Source organism: Cherax quadricarinatus, chromosome 3 (assembly GCF_038502225.1).
Source record: "Cherax quadricarinatus isolate ZL_2023a chromosome 3, ASM3850222v1, whole genome shotgun sequence".
NCBI lineage: Eukaryota > Metazoa > Arthropoda > Malacostraca > Decapoda > Parastacidae > Cherax > Cherax quadricarinatus.
This window is the reverse complement of record NC_091294.1, coordinates 41,632,112-41,649,662: the sequence shown is the minus strand read 5'-3', so window position 1 is coordinate 41,649,662 and position 17,551 is coordinate 41,632,112. Positions and strand designations below refer to the sequence as shown.

At 50.4% G+C, this 17,551-nt stretch overlaps 1 pseudogene; it reads left to right on the top strand.

The window, feature by feature from the left end:
* The first annotated feature begins 9,299 nt into the window (after positions 1 to 9,299).
* LOC138853858 (mucin-2-like) lies at positions 9,300 to 12,335 on the top strand (annotated as a pseudogene).
* The last annotated feature ends 5,216 nt before the right edge of the window (positions 12,336 to 17,551 follow it).

Genomic DNA, 17,551 nt, shown 5'->3' with positions numbered 1-17,551 from the left:
GAGTGAGGTTTGCAGTCTTTGGCCATCTAAACTATATTGTGTGTGCGGTCTTCTTTGCCCTTCCCCAATCTTCATGACTTTGCATTTGGCAGGGTTAAATTCAAGGAGCCAGTTGCTGGACCAGGCTTGTAGCCTGTCCAGGTCTCTTTGTAGTCCTGCCTGATCCTCATCCGATTTGATTCTTCTCATTAACTTCGCATCATCTGCAAACAAGGACACTTCTGAGTCTATCCCTTCCGTTATGTCGTTCACATATACCAAGAACAGCACAGGTCCTAGGACTGACCCCTGTGGAACCCCGCTTGTCACAGGCGCCCACTCTGACACCTCGTCGCGTACCATGACTGGTTGTTGCCTCCCTGTCAGGTATTCTCTGATCCATTGCAGTGCCTTTCCTGTTATGTGTGCCTGATCCTCTAGCTTTTGCAGTAACCTCTTGTGAGAAACTGTGTCGAAGGCCTTCTTGCAGACCAAAAATATGCAGTCGATCCACCCCTCTCTCTCTTGTCTTACTTCTGTCACCTTGTCATAAAACTCTAGTAGGTTTGTGACACAGGATTTTCCTTCCTTGAAACTGTGCTGGTTGTCAATTATACACTTGTTTCTTGTGTGTGTGTGTATGTGTGTGTGTGTGTGTGTGTATGTATGTCAATAACAAACTGCTGCTAGCCGGGGGATCGAACCCGTGTTGTTTTAGCGCGCCTTGAGGGAAGAACGAAAATTTACGATTCCTTAAACCAGTGGTTTAGAGCGTCGTGAATTTTCGTTCTTCCCACTAGGCGGGCTGAAACAACACGGGTTCGATCTCCCGGCTAGCGACAGTTTTTAATGCTACACACACACACAATATATATATATATATATATATATATATATATATATATATATATATATATATATATATGTACGTCGTGCCGAATATGTAAAACTGGTCAATTAGCAAGAACTCATTTAAAATTAAGTCCTTTCTAAAATTTTCTCTTATACGTTTAAAGATATATATTTTTCATTAATGTTAATTTAAAAATTTATAATTTTGCACCAAAAGGAACTTAGAAAACTTACCTAACCTTAATATAACAAGAACAATTTATTTTAGCCTAACCCAACTAAGTATATTTTAGATTTGTTTACAATAATTTAATGCTAAACAAACACAATCAAATATATTTTTTTTCGTTAGGTTCAGAATGATTTTGGCGAAATTATTGCATACACAAATTTTCACTTGTCCTATATGGCAAGATGAGCGTTGCTATTTAAGCCAAGATCGCAAGTTCTGCCTATTCGGCACGACATATATATATATATATATATATATATATATATATATATATATATATATATATATATATATATATATATATATTATTCCAAAAATGACAGGAAATTATCAAAGTTTGTAAGTTAAATATAAATTTAATATGAACTCATTCACACTCATTAAACAAAATCATTTCCATTGAATGGTATCAGGTAATATTCACCAAGGAATAAACAGAGTTCGAGCCCATGGGCAGCCAGTTCAGAACCTAACCACCATAAAAAAAAACATACCACGGGCGGGGATAGAACCCACGATCAGAGAGTCTCAAAACTCCAGACTTGAGACTGATCGCGGGTTCTATCCCCGCCGATGGTATGGTTTGTTTGCAATTGTGTCATTATTACGATTTCGTGAGTCACCTAACCACTGTACCATGCTGGCTCAATAGAATTTATCCAACGAAGTATATTACTAAACGCACAGGAGGTTAACAATGGACCCGCTTTAACCACACAAAAGTCGGTTCCTACAGACGAGATTTGCACCAGTGTGGTTGTGGTACAAGACCTTTCCCGAGCGCTTGATGTAGAAGTGACTTGATAGGGGATCGGATCCTGCCCATTCCATCTGTTGTTTATATCCGCGTTATTGCAGTTTTACAAATCACTGTTTCGGTTATTGTGAAATGAAAATAACATTAAATAACTGAGATAAACGTAAATAGGGGGTAACTGCAGTCTCTCGCTCTCTCTCTCTCTCTCTCTCTCTCTCTCTCTCTCTCTCTCTCTCTCTCTCTCTCTCTCTCTCTCTCTTGGATGTTGAAAGTGTATAAGGGAGGGTGAAACATATGTAGAGAAAGGAGTGCTAATACTAGAAGAAGGGTGAGAAACCAGGTATGTAAAAGAAATGAGTGAAAAAAGGGACTGGAGAAGCAGAAAGGGAGGAGAGAAGAAGGAATGGGAAGAGAGAGAGAGAGAGAGAGAGAGAGAGAGATAGAGAGAGACTTATGTTGTACACAAAAATGACGCTACATGTTAAGAAAATAATAATCTAATTTGCTTTGAAGAACAAAATGCACACACACACACACACCTCCTGAAGTTTTATGACAAGGTAACAGAAGTAAGACACGAGAGAGAGGGGTGGGTAGATTGCGTTTTCCTAGACTGCAGGAAGGCCTTTGACACAGTTCCCCACAAGCGATTAGTGCAGAAGCTGGAGGATCAGGCACACGTAAAAGGAAGGGCACTGCAATGGATCAGGGAATACCTGACAGGGAGGCAACAACGAGTCATGGTACGTAAAGAGGTATCACAGTGTGCGCCTGTTACGAGCGGGGTCCCACTGGGGTCAGTTCTAGGACCAGTGCTATTTTTGATATATGTGAACGACATGATGGAAGGAATAGACTCTGAAGTGTCCCTATTCGCAGATGATGTGAAGTTGATGAGAAGAATTAAATCGGATGAGGATGAGGCAGGACTGCAACGAGACCTGGACAGGCTGGACATGTGGTACAGTAACTGGCTTCTCGAATTCAATCCAGCCAAATGCAAAGTCATGAAGATTGGGGAGGGGCAAAGAAGACCGCAGACAGAGTATAGGCTAGGTGGACAAAGACTACAAACCTCACTCAGGGAGAAAGACCTTGGGGTGACCATAACACCGAGCACATCACCGGAGGCACACATCAACTAAATAACTGCTGCAGCATACGGGCGCCTGGAAAACCTGAGAATAGCGTTCCGATACCTTAATAAGGAATCGTTCAAGACACTGTACACTGTGTATCTTAGGCCCATACTGGAGTATGCAGAACCAGTCTGGAACGCACACCTGGTCAAGCACGTCAAGAAGTTAGAGAAAGTACAAAGGTTTGCAACAAGGCTAGTCCCAGAGCTCAGGGGAATGTCGTACGAGGAAAGGTTGAGGGAAATCGGACTGACGACACTGGAGGACAGAAGGGTCAGGGGAGACACGATAACGACATACAAGATACTGCGGGAATAGACAACGTGGACAGAGATAGGATGCTCCAGAGAGGGGACACAGGGACAAGGGGTCACAACTGGAAGCTGAAGACTCAGACGAGTCACAGGGACGTTAGGAAGTATTTCTTCAGTCATACAGTTGTCAGCAAGTGGAATAGCCTAGCAAGTGAAGTAGTGGAGGCAGGAACCATATATAGTTTTAAGAAGAGGTATGATACAGCTCAGGAAGCAGAGAGAGAGAGGACCTAGTAGCGATCAGTGAAGAGGCGGGGCCAGGAGATGAGTCTCGACCCCTGCAACCACAATTAGGTGAGTACAATTAGGTGAGTACACACACACACACACACACACACACACACACACACACACAGGATCTTCCAGACATGGGACACAGCAACGAGGGGTCACAGTTGGAAGCTGAAGACTCAGATGAACCATAGGGATGTTAGGAAGTATTTCTTCAGTCACAGAGTTGTTAGGAAGTGGAATAGCCTGTGTAGTGATGTAGTGGAGGTAGGATTCATACATAGCTTTAAGAAGAGGTATGATAAGGCTCACGGAGCAGGAAGTGAGACCGGGTAGCGGCCAGGTGAAATGGCGGCGCCAGTAGCTGTGAATCGAGCCCCGCAACCACAACTAGGTGAGTACACACAGACACACACGCACACATAGGTGAGTACATACCGCTAATTCTTACGCTAATTCCCACTACACCAGTCCCCACTACACCAGTCCCCACTACGCCAGTCGCCACTACACCAGTCCCCAGTACATCAGTCCCCACTACACCAGTCCCCACTACACCAGTCCCCACTACACCAGTCCCCACTACACCAGTCCCCACTACACCAATCCGCACTTCACCAATCCTCACTACACAATCCCCACTAAACCAGTCCTCATTATACCAGTCCACACTACGCCAGTCCCCACTACACCAGTCCCTACTGCACCAGTCCTCACTACAAAAGTCCCCACTACACCAGTCCCCACTATACCAGTCCCCACTACACAAGTACCCACTACACCAGTCCCCACTACACCAGTCCTCATTACACCAGTCCCCACTACATCAGTCCCCACTACGTCAGTCCTCACTACACCAGTCCCCACTACACCAGTCCCCACTACACAAGCCCTCACTACACCAGTCCCCACTACACCAGTCCCCACTACGCCAGTCCTCACTACGCCAGTCCCCTCTGCACGAGACCCCACTACACGAGTCTCCACTACACTAGTCCCCTCTACAAAAGTCCCCACTACGCCAGACCCCACTCCACCAGTCCCCACTACACCAGTCCCCACTACGCCAGTCCCCAATACGCCAGTCCCCACTACACCAGTCCCCACTACACCAGTCCTCATTACACCAGTCCCCACTACACCAGTCCCCACTACGATAGTCCCCACTAAAACAGACCCCACTACACCAATCCCCACTATACCAGTCCCCACTACACCAGTCCCCACTACACCAGTCCCAACTACACCATTCCGCTCTACACCAGTCCCCACTACACCATTACCCCCTACAGCAGTCCCCACTACACTAGTCCCAACTACGCCAGTCCCCACTACACCAGTCCCCACTACGCCATTCCCCTCTACACCAGTCTCCACTACACCAGTCCCCACTATGCCAGTCCCCACTACACCATTTCTCTCTACACCAATCCCCACTACAGTCCCCACTACGCCAGTCCTCACTACGCCAGTCCCCACTACACCAGTCACCACTACACCAATCCTCATTACACCAATCCTCACTACACCAATCCCCACTAAACCAGTCCTCATTACACCAGTCCCCGCTATACCAGTCAACACTACGCCAGTCCCCACTACACCAGTCCCTACTACACCAGTCCTCACTACACCAGTCCCCACTACGCCAGTCCCCTCTACACCAGTCTCCTCTACTCCAGTCCCCACTACACCAGTCCCCACTTCACCAGTCCCCACTACACCAGTCCCCACTACACCAATCCTCATTACACCAATCCTCACTACACCAATCCCTACTAAACCAGTCCTCATTACACCAGTCCCCACTATTCAAGTCCCCACTATACCAGTCCACACAACGCCAGTCCCCACTACACCAGTCCCTACTACACCAGTCCTCACTATACCAGTCCCCACTACGCCAGTCTTCTCTACACCAGTCCCCACTACACTAGTCCCCACTACACCAGTCCCCACTACAACAGTCCCTACTACACCAGTCCCCACTACACCAGTCCCCACTACACCAGTCTTCATTACACCAGTCCCCACTACACCAGTCCCCACTACGCCAGTCCTCAGTACACCAGTCCCCACTACACCAGTCCCCACTACACCAGTCACCACTACACCAGTCACCACTACACCAGTCACCACTACACCAGTCCCCACAATACCAGTCCCCACTACACCAGTACCCACTAAACCAGTCCCCACTACACCAGTCCTCACTACACCAGTCCCCACTACACCAGTCCCAACTACGCCAGTCCCCACTACACCAGTCCCCACTACACAAGTCCTCACTACACCAGTCCCCACTACACCAGTCACCACTACGCCAGTCCTCACTACACCAGTCCCCTCTACACGAGACCCCACTACACGAGTCCCCACTACACCAGTCCCCTCTACACCAGACCCCACTACACCAGTCCCCACTTCGCCAGTCAACACTCCACCAGTCCCCACTACACCAGTCCCCACTACACCAGTCCTCATTACACCAGTCCCCACTACGATAGTCCCCACTACGATAGTCCCCACTAAAACAGAGCCCACTACACCAATCCCCACTATGCCAGTCCCCACTACACCATTCCGCTCTACACCAGTCCCCACTACACCATTACCCTCTACACCAGTCCCCACTACACCATTACTCTCTACAGCAGTCCCCACTACACCAGTCCCCACTACATCATTCCCCTCTACACCAGTCTCCACTACACCAGTCCCCACTACGCCAGTCCCCACTACACCAGTCCACACTACACCATTCCCTTCTACACCAGTCCCCATTACAAAAGTCCCCACTACCCCATTTCCCTCTACACCAGTCCCCACTACACCAGTCCCCACTACGATAATCCCCACTACAACAGACCCCACTACACCAGTCCCCACTATGCCAGTCCCCACTACACCATTTCCCTCTACACCAATCCCCACTACAGTCCCCACTACGCCAGTCCTCACTACGCCAATCCTCACTACGCCAGTCCCCACTACACCAGTCCCCACTACACCAATCCTCATTACACCAATCCTCACTACACCAGTCCCCACTACACTAGTCCCCACTACACCAGTCCCCACTACACCAGTCCCCACTACACCAGTCCCCACTACGCCAGTCCCCTCTACACCAGTCTCCTCTACTCCATTCCCCACTACACTAGTCCCCACTACACCAGTCCCCACTACACCAGTCCCCACTACACCAGTCACCACTACACCTGTCCCCACTACACCAGTCCCCACTACACCAGTCCCCACTACACCAGTCCCCATTACACCAGTCCCCACTACACCAATCCTCATTACACCAATCCTCACTACACCAATCCCCAGTAAACCAATCCCCACTATTCCATTCCCCACTATTCCAGTCAACACTACGCCAATCCCCACTACACCAGTCCCTACTACACCAGTCCTCACTATACCAGTCCCCACTACGCCAGTCCCCTCTACACCAGTCCCCACTACACTAGTCCCCACTACACCAGTCCCCACTACACCAGTCCCAACTACACCAGTCCCCACTACACCAGTCTTCATTACACCAGTCCCCATTACACCAGTCCCCACTACGCCAGTCATCAGTACACCAGTCCCCACTACACCAGTCAACTCTACACCAGTCCCCACTACACCAATCCCCACTACACCAGTCCCTACTACACCAGTCCCCACTACACCAGTCCCCACTACACCAATCATCACTACACCAATCCCCACTAAACCAGTCCTCAATAAACCAGTCCCCACTATACCAGTCTCCACTATGCCAGTCCCCACTACACCAGTCCTAACTACACCAGTCCCCACTACAGCAGTCCCCTCTACACCAGTCCCCACTACACTAGTCCCCACTACACCAGGCCCCACTACACCAGTCCTCATTACACCAGTCCCCACTACACCAGTCCACTCTACACCAGTCCCCACTACACCAATCCCCACTACACCAGTCCCCACTACACCAGTCCCCACTACACCAGTCCCCACTACACCAATCCTCACTACACCAATCCCCACTAAACCAGTCCTCATTAAACCAGTCCCCACTATACCAGTCCCCACTATGCCAGTCCCCACTACCCCAGTCCCCACTACACCAGTCCCCACTACACCAGTCCCCACTACACCAGTCGCCTCTACACCAGTCCCCACTATACTAGTTCCCACTACACCAGTCCCCACTACACCAATCACCACTGCACCAGTCCCCACTACACAAGTCCTCATTTCACCAGTCCCCACTACACCAGTCCCCACTACGCTAGTCCTCACTACACCAGTCACCTCTACACCAGACCCCACTACACCAGTCCCCACTGAACCAGTCCTCACTACACCAGTCCCCTTTACGCCAGACCCCACTACACCAGTCCCCTTTACGCCAGACCCCACTACACCAGTCCTATCAACGCAAGTCCCCATTACACCAGTCCCCTCTACACCAGACCCCACTACACCAGCCCCACTACACTAGTCCCCACTACACCAGTCCCCAATACACCAGTCCCCACTACATCAGTCCCCACTACGCCAGTCCCCACTACACCAGTCCTCATTACACCAGTCCCCGCTATACCAGTCCCAACTACGATAGTCCCCACTACACCAGACCCCACTACACCAGTCCCCACTATGCCAGTCCCCACTATGCCAGTCCCCACTATGCCAGTCCCCACTACACCAGTCCCCACTACACTAGTCCCTACTACGCCAGTCCCCACTACACCAGTCCCAAATGCACCATTCCCTTCCACACCAGTCCCCATTACAAAAGTCCCCACTACGCCAGTCCCCACTACTCCATTTCCCTCCACAAAAGTCCCCACTTCACCAGTCCCCACTATGCCAGTGTCCAGTACACCAGTCCCCACTTCGACAGTCCCCACGACACCAGACCCCACTACACCAGTCCCCACTATGTCATTCCCCACTACTCTAGTCCCCACTACACCATTTCCCTCTACACCAGTCCCCACTACACCAGTCCCCACTACACCATTCCCTTCTACACCAGTCCTCATTACACCAGTCCCCACTATACCAGTCCCCACTACGATTGTCCCCACGACACCAGACCCCACTACACCAGTCCCCACTATGCCAGTCCCCACTACACCAGTCCCCACTACACCATTTCCCTCTACACCAGTCCCCACCACACCATTCCCGTCTACACCAGTCCCACTACGCCAGTCCTCACTACGTCAATCCCCATTACACCATTCCCCATTACACCAGTCCCCACTACGCCAGTCCCCACTACACCGGTCCCCCACTACAACAGTCCCCTCTACACTAGTCCCCATTACGCCAGTCCTCACTACACCAGTCCCCACTACGCCAGTCCCCACCACACCATTCCCCTCTACACCAGTCCCACTACGCCAGTCCTCACTACGTCAATCCCCACTACACCAGTCCCCACTACTCCAGTCCCCACTACACCATTCCCTTCTACACCAGTTCCCATTACAAAAGTGCCCACTACGCCAGTCTCCACTACTACATTCCCCTCAACACCAGTCCCCAATACACCATTCCCCTCTACACCAGTCCCCACTACACCAGTCCCCACTACGCCAGTCCCCACTACACCAGTCCCCACTACACAATTCCCCTATGCACCAGTTGCCACTACACCAGTCCCCACTTCGATAGTCTCCACGACACCATACCCCACTACACCAGTCCCCACTACACCAGTCCCCACTACGATAGTCCCCACGACACCAGACCCCACTTCACCAGTCCCCACTATGCCAGTCCCCACTACACCAGTCCCCACTATGCCAGTCCCCACTACACCATTTCCCTCTACACCAGTCCCCACTACGCCATTCCCCTCTACACCAGTTCCCACTACACCAGTCCCCACTACACCATTACCCTCTACACCAGTCCCCACTACGCCAGTCCTCACTACGCCAATCCCAACTACACCATTCCTCATTACACCAGTCCCCACTACGCCAGTCCCCACTACACCAATCCCCACTACACCAGTCCCCACTACGCCAGGCCGCACTACTCCAGTCCCACTACACCATTCTTTTCTACACCAGTCCCCATTACAAAAGTGCCCACTACGCCAGTCCCCACTACTAAATTCCCCTCAACACCAGTTCCCACTACACCAGTCCCCACTACGCCAGTCCCCAATACACCAGTCCTCACTGCACCATTTCCCTCTACACCAGTCCCCACTACGCCAGTCCCCACTACACCATTTCCCTCTACACCAGTCCCCACTAAGCCAGTCCCCAATACACCATTTCCCTCTACACCAGTCCCCACTACGCCAGTCCCCACTACGCCATTTCCCTCTACACCAGTCCCCACTACGCCATTTCCCTCTACACCAGTCCCCACTACACCATTTCCCTCTACACCAGTCCCCACTACATCATTTCCCTCTACACCAGTCCCCACTACACCATTTCCCTCTACACCAGTCCCCACTACATCATTTCCCTCTACACCAGTGCCCACTACACCATTTCCCTCTACACCAGTCCCCACTACACCAGTCTCCACTACACCAGTCCCCACTACACCAGTCCCCACTACACCAGTCCCCAGTACACCAGTCCCCACTACATCAGTCTCCACTACACCAGTCCTCACTACACCAGTCCCCACTACATCAGTCTCCACTACACCAGTCCCCACTACACCAGTCTCCACTACACCAGTCCCCACTACATCAGTCTCCACTACACCAGTACCCATTGCATCAGTCCCCACTACATCAGTCTCCACTACACCAGTACCCACTATACCAGTCTCCACTACATCAGTCAACACTACACCAGTACCCACTACATCAGTCTCCACTACATCAGTCTCCACTACACCAGTCTCCACTACACCAGTCCCCACTACACCAGTCTCCACTACACCAGTCCCCACTACACCAGTACCCACTACACCAGTCCCCACTACACCAGTCTCCACTACACCAGTCCCCACTACAACAGTCTCCACTACACCAGTCCCCACTACACCAGTCTCCACTACACCAGTCTCCACTACACCAGTCCCCACTACACCAGTCCTCATTACACCAGTCTCGCCTACGCCAGTTTCCACTACACAAGTCTCCACTATACCAGTCCCCACTACACCAGTCCCCACTACACCAGTCCCCACTACACCAGTCTACACCAGTACCCACTACACCAGTACCCACTACACCAGTCCCCACTATACCATTCCCCTATGCACCAGTTGCCACTATATTAGTCCCCACTACGCCAGTCCCCAATACACCAGTCCCCACTACGCCATTTCCCTCTACACCAGTCCCCACTACTCTATTTCCCTCTACACCAGTCCCCACTACACCATTTCCCTCTACACCAGTCCCCACTACGCCATTTCCCTCTACACCAGTGCCCACTACACCATTTCCCTCTACACCAGTCCCCACTTCACCAGTCTCCACTACACTAGTCCCCACTACACCAGTCTCCACTACACCAGTCCCCACTACATCAGTCTCCACTACACCAGTCCTCACTACACCAGTCCCCACTACATCAGTCTCCACTACACCAGTCCCCACTACACCAGTACCCACTACACCATTCCTCACTACACCAGTCCCCACTACACCAGTCCCCACTACACCAGTCTCCACTACACCAGTCCCCACTACACCAGTCCCCACTACACCAGTACCCACTACATCAGTATCCACTACACCAGTACCCACTGCATGAGTCCCCACTACATCTTTCTCCACTACACCAGTCCCCACTATACCAGTCTCCACTACATCAGTCCCCACTACACCAGTACCCACTACATCAGTCTCCACTACAACAGTACCCACTACATCAGTCTCCACTACACCAGTCCCCACTACACCAGTACCCACTACACCAGTCACCACTACACCAGTCTCCACTACACCAGTCCCCACTACACCAGTCTCCACTACACCAGTCCCCACTACACCAGTCTCCACTACACCAGTCCCCACTACATCAGTCCCCTCAACACCAGTATCCCCTACACCAGTCTCCCCTACACCAGTCCCCACTACACCAGTCTCCACTACACCAGTCTCCACTATGCCAGTCCCCACTACACCAGTCCCCACTACACCAGTCTCCACTACACCAGTTCCCACTACACCAGTCCCCACTACACCAGTCCCATCTACACCAGTCTCCACTACACCAGTCCCCACTACACCATTCTCCACTACACCAGTCCCCACTACACCAGTCCCCACTACACCAGTCCCCACTACATCAGTCTCCACTACACCAGTACCCTCTACATCAGTCTCCACTACACCAGTCTCCACTACACCAGTCCCCACTACACTAGTACCCACTACGCCAGTACCCACTACACCAGTACCCACTACACCAGTACCCACTACACCAGTACCCACTACATCAGTCTCCACTACATCAGTCTCCACTACACCAGTCCCCACTACAGTACCCACTACATCAGTCTCCACTACACCAGTCCCCACTACAGTACCCACTACATCAGTCTCCACTACACCAGTCTCTACTACACCAGTACCCACTACACCAGTCTCTACTACACCAGTACCCACTACACCAGTCTCTACTACACCAGTACCCACTACACCAGTACCCACTACAGTACCCACTACATCAGTCTCCACTACACCAGTCCCCACTACAGTCCCCACTACACCATTACCCACTACACCAGTACCCACTACACCAGTCTCTACTACACCAGTACCCACTACTGCTCCAACAATCAAGAAAATTCTGATCCCTGCTCACTCCCCAAATAAAGGGAATGACATTATAAAACCGAGCCAGAGTTAAAATTTTACAATAAACATTTCCCCAGCTTAGATAACAGGGTGATATTCTTCCTCATATACTCTGGTAAATCTTGTTGGAGGAAAGGTATACGGAGGGTTGGGGTACGGCAGGGAGATGAGTGTGATGAGATACATGGGAGGAGGAGGAGGAGGAGGAAGACGAGAGATTACCTTCAGAAATATTACCCTGCAGGTGGGGCTGGCACCTCTGCTCTGCTGCCATCCCTAACTTGGTTATAATAAGTATATTTTATGTTTATACTTTGCGTTCGCGTGTGCTGAGAGGCCCACACACAGACACACAGACACAGACACACAGACACACACGCACGCACACACACACACACACACACACACACACACACACACACGACCCCTGCAACCTCAACTAGGTGAGTACACACGGATCTTTCAACCACACAACCTACCCCCCCTAACCATCCCTCCCTCACATACATGCACACACACACACACACACACACATACATGCACACACACACACACACACACACACACACACACACACACACACACACACACACACACACACACACACATACACACATAAACACATACACACACACACACAAACACACACACACACAAACACACACACACACACACACAAACACTTGTCAGGAAGACAGCAGCGAGTCATGGTACGTGGCGAGGTGTCAGAGTGGGCACCTGTGACCAGCGGGGTCCCGCAGGGGTCAGTCCTAGGACCAGTGCTGTTTCTGGTATTTGTGAACGACATGACGGAAGGAATAGACTCTGAGGTGTCCCTGTTTGCAGATGACGTGAAGTTGATGAGAAGAATACACTCGATCGAAGTCCAGGCAGAACTACAAAGGGATCTGGACAGGCTGCAGACCTGGTCCAGCAATTGGCTCCTGGAGTTCAATCCCACCAAGTGCAAAGTCATGAAGATTGGGGAAGGGCAAAGAAGGCCGCAGACGGAGTACAGTCTAGGGGGTCAGAGACTACAAACCTCACTCAAGGAAAAAGATCTTGGGGTGAGTATAACACCAGGCACATCTCCTGAAGCGCACATCAACCAAATAACTGCTGCAGCATATGGGCGCCTAGCAAACCTCAGAACAGCATTCCGACATCTTAATAAGGAATCATTCAGGACCCTGTACACCGTGTATGTTAGGCCCATATTGGAGTATGCGGCACCAGTTTGGAACCCACACCTAGCCAAGCACGTGAAGAAACTAGAGAAAGTGCAAAGGTTTGCAACAAGACTAGTCCCAGAGCTAAGAGGTATGTCCTACGAGGAGAGGTTAAGGGAAATCAACCTGACGACACTGGAGGACAGGAGAGATAGGGGGGACATGATAACGACATACAAAATACTGAGAGGAATTGACAAGGTGGACAAAGACAGGATGTTCCAGAGATTGGACACAGTAACAAGGGGACACAGTTGGAAGCTGAAGACACAGATGAATCACAGGGATGTTAGGAAGTATTTCTTCAGCCACAGAGTAGTCAGTAAGTGGAATAGTTTGGGAAGCGATGTAGTGGAGGCAGGATCCATACATAGCTTTAAGCAGAGGTATGATAAAGCTCACGGCTCAGGGAGAGTGACCTAGTAGCGATCAGTGAAGAGGCGGGGCCAGGAGCTCGGACTCGACCCCCGCAACCTCAACTAGGTGAGTACTAGGTGAGTACACACACACACACACATATATATATACACACACACCACACACTCACACCACACACACACACCACACACACACCACACACACACACCACACACACACCACACACACCACACACACACCACACACACACACCACACACACACACCACACACACACACCACACACACACACACACACCACACACACACACCACACGCACACACCACACGCACACACCACACACACACACCACGCACACACACCACGCACACACACCACACTCACACACCACACACACACAGACACACACACGCACACACACACACACACACACACACACACACACACACACACACACACCCTCCACCACTTGACACAAACACTTGACACAAACACGTACCCCCCCCTCCCCTAACCACCTCACCTTAGCCACCTACCCCTCCCCCAAACCACCTAACCCCTCCCCAAACCGTCTAACCCCCCTAACTTCCTCCCTCCCTCCAATAACCATCCTCCCCCTCCCCCATAACCATCCATCCCCTCTCTCCCTCAAACCATCTAACCCCCTCCCCCAACTCTCTCTACCCTTCCAATAACCATCCTCCCCCTCCCCCACAACCATAAATCCCCTTTCCTCCAAACCATCTATTCCCCTCCCCCTAACCACCCGTCCCCCCTTCTGTGGAGCAACGGGGGAACCTAGAACCAGGATGAGGACAAGGGGCTCCAAGGACGAATCTGGGAGGGAGGAATGGGAGGTAGAGCTCAAAAAAAGGGAGGAAGACTGGGGAAGGAGACTAGATGAGCTGGAAAGGAAGATGGAAGAGAGGTTAGCAGCAGAATGCAGAAGGTGGAAGCAACAGGCCACAGCAGCAGAAATCAAGATAGAGAGATTAGAAGAGGAGCTGAGACATCTGAAACAGCACAGAGACAAATATATTACAGAAGTAGTATCGGCAATGGTTACATCAAACACAGACAACCGGTCTGAAGGAAGCATGGAAACTAAACTGTATGCAGAGGTCCTGTCAAACCCACATGGGGCCAAAACAAAGACAGGGAGCACACTAGGACAGAACGAGAGGTTGGAAGACATTGAAGGAACTAGGACATGTGCAAGGCCCTTACCAGATACCCGTAGGGGCCAGGAACAGGTGAGCAGCAAGGACAAACCAAGAAGCATAGGGACCATAACTAGGGAAGGGACTGATGGAAGGAAGACTCCACGGGAAGGAACTAAAACACATCAGAGGATGCAATGGGAGTCACAGTGGGAGGTGGAAAGGGAGAGATCAGTGTTTATGGGCTAGACGAAGCTAAAGGGGAAACTTATGATGAAAGAAAGCAGGAGAAAAAAGCGATTGAAGATATGAAGGTGATAGGCGAGGGGGACATGACCCAGGTGGCAAATTTTCGGAGAATTGGGTGGTTCACAAAGAAAAGGAATCTTCCTCTCAAAGTAATTTTCAAGGCAGAATCAACCTGAACCATGATCCTGCAGGAGAAAGCACGGCTGAGAGGCAAGCCGGAGTTCCGGAGTGTGTACCTCGATCGAGACAGAACACAGGACGAAAGGAAGACAATGAAAGAGAGAGTTCAAAAACGAAAGGAGAAATGGGAGGAAATGAAAAAGGAGAGCAGAATTACCCAGGATCAAATGGAAGGACAAACGCACCCCCCAGAAACACCTGCAGAAGGACTCCAGCCACGACACCCCCAAGGCAACTGAACAATCCAAACCAACCATCACACACCAATCCCTCTGTTTCCACCCCTCGCACCACAGTTACAGTATTAGAACAGAAGTTGAAGGTTTGGTACACAAATGCAGATGGATTAACGAATAAACATGAGGAATGGCAAGAAAGAATCAATGAGAAGTCCCCAGACGTCATAGCAGTTACACAAACAAAACTCACGGAGACAATAACAGATGCAATCTTCCCACCAGGATACCAGATCATGAGGAAAGATAGAAGGGGCAGGGGGGGAGGTGGGGTTGCTCTGCTCGTAAAAAACAGATGGAAATTCGAGAAAATGAAAGGCATAGATGAGACGGGAGAAAGAGACTACATAGCAGGTACACTTCAGTCTGGGGAACACAAAGTGGTCATTGCAGTGATGTATAATCCACCACAGAACTGCAGGAGGCCAAGAGAGGAATATGAAGAGAGCAACAGAGCAATGGTGGACACACTTGCTGAGGTGGCAAGAAGAGCTCACTCCAGCAGAGCAAAGTTGCTGGTTATGGGGGATTTCAACCACAGGGAGATTGACTGGGAAAACCTGGAGCCACATGGGGGTCCCGAAACATGGAGAGCCAGGATGTTGGACGTGGTGCTGGAAAACCTCATGCACCAACATGTTAAGGACACTACCAGAGTGAGAGGGGAGGATGAACCAGCAAGATTGGACCTTGTGTTCACCCTGGGCAGCTCAGACATTGAGGACATCAAGTATGAGAGTCCCCTAGGAGCTAGCGACCACGTGGTTCTGTGCTTTGAATACATAGTAGAGCTGCAAGTGGAGAGAATAACAGGAGTTGAATGGAAAAAGGCTGACTATAAAAGAGGGGACTACATAGGGTTGAAGAACTTCCTGCGGGAGGTCCAGTGGGACAGAGAACTGGCAGGAAAGCCAGTAAATGAAATGATGGAATATGTGACAACAAAATGCAAGGAGGCAGTGGAAAGGTTTATTCCCAAGGGCAACAGTAACAACGGGAAGACCAGAACGAGCCCCTGGTTTATCCGACGGTGTAAGGAGGCAAAAACAAAATGCAATAGAGAATGGAAAAGTACAGAAGGCAGAGAACACACGAAAATAGGGAGATCAGTAGCAGAGCCAGGAATGAGAACGCACAGGTAAGGAGGGAGGCCCAGCGACAGTATGAAAATGACATAGCATCGAGAATCAAGACTGACCCGAAACTGTTGTATAGCCACATCAGGAGGAAGACAACAGTCAAAGACCAGGTGATCAGATTAAGGACAGAAGGTGGAGAACTCACAAGAAATGATCGGGAGGTATGTGAGGAGTTGAACAGGAGATTTAAGGAAGTTTTTACAGTAGAGACAGGAAGGGCTGTGGGAAGACAGCACAGAAGGGAACATCGAGAGGGAATATAACAACAAGTGTTGGATGACATAGGAACAACTGAGGAGGAGGTGAAGAAGCTCTTAAGTGACCTTGACACCTCAAAGGCTATGGGACCGGACATCTCCCCATGGGTCCTTAGAGATGGAGCAGAGATGCTGTGCGTGCCTCTAAGCACAATCTTCAACACATCCCTTGAAACTGGGCAACTACCTGAGAAATGGAAGACAGCTAATGTAGTCTCCATATTTAAGAAAGGAAACAGAAACGAGGCACTAAACTACAGACCTGTGTCTCTGACATGTATTGTGTGCAAAGTCATGGAGAAGATTATCAGGAGGAGAGTGGTCGAACACCTGGAAAGGAACAAGATTATAAATGAAAACCAGCATGGGTTCATGGAAGGCAAATCTTGTATCACAAACCTCCTGGAGTTTTATGACAAGGTAACAGAAGTAAGACACGA